The sequence below is a fragment of the Cariama cristata genome, unplaced genomic scaffold, assembly GCF_000690535.1.
Source record: "Cariama cristata isolate BGI_N322 unplaced genomic scaffold, ASM69053v1 scaffold10774, whole genome shotgun sequence".
In the NCBI taxonomy this organism is placed as follows: Eukaryota; Metazoa; Chordata; class Aves; order Cariamiformes; family Cariamidae; genus Cariama; species Cariama cristata.
This window is the reverse complement of record NW_009612354.1, coordinates 50,004-53,780: the sequence shown is the minus strand read 5'-3', so window position 1 is coordinate 53,780 and position 3,777 is coordinate 50,004.

Here is a 3,777-nt window from a genome sequence, read left to right as displayed (position 1 = left end):
GACACAAGCAAGGACTGACTCGGGTGCGGGCAGGGGGAGGGCGATTGTGCAATACTCCTCTTCCATACACTGTCACATGATCTCAGTTAGGTTCGCTTTTTGAAAGTATACAGAAAGCTGATTACACAGACACAGCAAAACACATGTGAACAAAGGCAGGTATCAGCCTTTGTGGCTACTTCCACTTACTTGAGTACCAATTTTTAAAGATAATTTAATTTACACCTTGCTGGAAGCTTGCATGGTTCCCCCAAACCAAGTCTCTGTTAGAGGTGTTGCTCAAAAACTTGAACGACCTAAATTTGAGAGTCCCCTGAAATGCTAGCTGAAGAATTAACCCTTAAGCCTAGTAGCTACAGCTCACCTGCTTCATTGTTCAAAGCATGCAACAAAAAAGGAAAATTGTGGCATCTAGTTTGGGGAAGGAGGGAGGGACAGGGACAAGTAGGTAGGCTTCAGAGAACTGAAATATTTTTCCCCCATGCTCCCAAAAGACACCGGACCCAACATGATTTATGGAGGCCAGAGGGGATACAACTGCTGCATCTCCCTGAGGAAGCCAATCGCAGCAGAACCCTTGAATGCATTCAAGTTTTGGTAAGAGATAAAATAAAGACCAAATAGTTCATCTTATTGGCATATTAATTAGAAACACGTGATATATTTCAAGGAAATTGTAAGCTGACCCATTAGGATCGTGCCCTTTTACCACTGAAATAATTGAACGCACAATCACAAGTAGGACACCACTAATTCCACTAAAAACTGACACTATGATTTCTTGGTGAAGGACATTCGAGCAATAAATTAAGCTGAATTTTTTTTTTTTTTTATTGCCATTATGGCTATTGTTCCAGTGATCTCCTCAACAGCTGTCAAGTATAAATTTATATACAATAAAATAAAACTGGATGGTTTCCATAAGGGAACAGATCCCCCAAATTGGCAGAGAAACTGCCTGGCTGGTTCAGCAAAAACATGCCTCAGCAGAAAGGTAGAAATCCTTGGGTGTCTTCCTGTGTAAAGGTGTCAAAATACAAAGTGCAGAAGTGCTGCTGATGAAAAATGACACGTCCTCTCTCTACTGCCTATACAGCCCGATTATGAATATCTACATATTTTTCTACAACTAAACCCATACAATGGAATCTTATTCTGACTGGAAAATGAAACAGAAAAGGTTTGTGACCAAAACTGGCTTTGGTATTTATTACACATGTCGAAAACGTATTCTGCTGTTCTGTATGAAACATTCAGAACAGTATAAAGTAAAACTTCAGAACCATGAAACAGTAGTTTTCATGACACAAAGGTCCTCAAGTGACTCCATCATCCGTTCCCTGAATAAAAAAAGCAATGCTGATGGTTCGGTTTTCCACCACACAACGTACTAAAACAGTAACGAGAAGTGCCTGCGCAAACCGTGTCACCATTTTGTGCAGGACCTCCCGATCCCTTGCAGCTGAAGGAGGCCCAGGCCTAGGATGTGCTGCAGAGGAAGAAGCTCTGCAACCATTTCTGTAAATAAAGGTCTTCTTAAGCAACGTGCTAAAACAAGAGAGTTAAATACACCCTTCCCAGCGTACTGCTCGCTCCAAGGAGAAGGCAGCCATGGCAGACGGTGACACCAGAGGTGCCAGACGTTTCTCTTCGCAGGTGAAAGCCAGTTCATGGAAAGGACGGAAAGGAAAGCACATGGTGGGAGCTGTAAGACGATGAGTGAACGAGAAACCTAGGTGAGATCGAGAATCTAGCTCTGTCATTTCACTCCCCACGAAGTATTTTTCTCTCGAGCCCCACCTTCACTGTTTTTTAACTCTGCTCGTTTCCCTCTCCCCTCCTCCGCACCTTTCTCTCACTGTTTTCCTACAGGGCTACCCAGTTTGTGGTAACAGCCAGCAGAAACGAACTCACACCTCAGATGTTGAAGAAGAAGCTGTGCCAGAAGGGTCACAGAGTGCTCCAAAGATCGGGGTTTTAGTCAAACTCACTGTACAATTACCGATAGCAAGCCTGCAAGGGAGAGACGGGAGCCGGAGGGCAAGGGGTAGGTTCAACCTCATCTCTAGTCGGCTGAGGTCAAGGATTAGATAAAAAAATAGAATTCAAGAAGAGTTTGCAAGTAGGGGACAGGAATCGTATGGTAAAATTGTGGCAGCGTGAACAGCGCATAAGCCGTATCGCTTCCTGGGTCATGCGGGCACCTCAGGGCTGGGGGGCCACGCCCACGGCCCGAGCTCTGCCTCCCGTTTGCCTTGTACAGACTCGGATAAACCTTAACATGAAGGACGACCAGCTTATTTCACTAATTTTCAGCTGTGGAAAAAAATCCAGTGAAGGCGTGTGCACATACGAGTGATGGAAATCAAGTGAAGTGCAGATTATTTTAATTATAGCTAGAAGAGCATGTAATGTGCAAGTTTCAGCCAGATAGTTTCTGTTCTGATCTTTAATTCTGCAGCGATGAAAATACTCGTGAGTGCCTCCGTCTAGCTGAATTACAAATTGTCTTGTTTATGGCAGTTGGGTCACTACTAACCCTAAGCAACAAAATCTCAACATATTATATACATTATCTGTATGAAAGAAGACATCATCAGCTTTTGCACGTGTACTCTCCGCATACATTTCACTAGAAGGCACCCACTGAAGGGAGAGGTTTAGTGAACAACATTATTTTTTTTTTCTGGTTTTCTCTGAAAGAGGATCTAACTTCTAGTAGTTTTTAAAACGTGCATGTGAACTTGCAAAATGAACATGACAAAGTCTAGCAAGCGATCCTCCAAATTCTAGCAGATGCAAACCATATCATGTATCGGCTTTACTCTTTCCACCGTACAATACTCACAATTACTGTGAGTGCTAAGATAAGAATATAATGCATGTGTATTAGTAACTAGATCACACATTTGTTCCCACAATGTATTCATTTTATTGTATCTGTTGACCTATATTAGTGAAATGATGCAAGGATTAAGGCTTTAAACAACTTCAGTGGAAAGTGCTATTTTAAAATCTGACGCATTTTGGCAGTTTCAAGTGCAGTAAAGTCAAGCTCCTCCAACCTTCAACCCTAACATGGTGTTTGACTGCCTCTCTCTCTCTACCTTAAGTGTTTTTTATCCATATTAATACTATTAAAACCATGTGGAAACCTATACCTTTAAACTTTGTATAATTACTAATTATTTTATATGTATAAAAACCTGACCTACACACAACTCCTCTTCATGTACCTGTTTGCATAGCTGTATTTGAAAGAAGCTTTATATTCTTTTGTGTTCTTTAGTCTATTGTTTAGAGAAACTAGTGTTTCATTTCACAGTTAAAAGAACTTAATTACTTGAATCGTAGAGACATGAAAGGCAAGGGAAGGAAAGAAAACATCTCTCTCATTTTAAACTCTTCTTCCTCAAGCTAATTTGATAGCATGACTTGGAAGAACAGAAATCTGAAATCTACTTCTGAGCATTTGAAACTTCACATCTTTCTCTCTCTCTCAAGAGATATTACTCAGGTTTAGTGTGACATTTTGAAATGTCACCATCCCAGTCTCAAAACTAGAAGTTTTAAGGCAGACTAGACACCTACCTGCTTTAATTCAGAAATCCATTCTGTATGTGATGTGATATTCTAAGAACCTCCGTGCAGACCCTTTCTCATCCTAAGGAAAGAAAAAAAAAAACAAACCACACTTCAGGAATCTCTTTCCGGTCCAAATAAACTGCTAAAATCAATGGCTAAAGTCACCTTCCAAAAGCCTTATTATTCTGATAC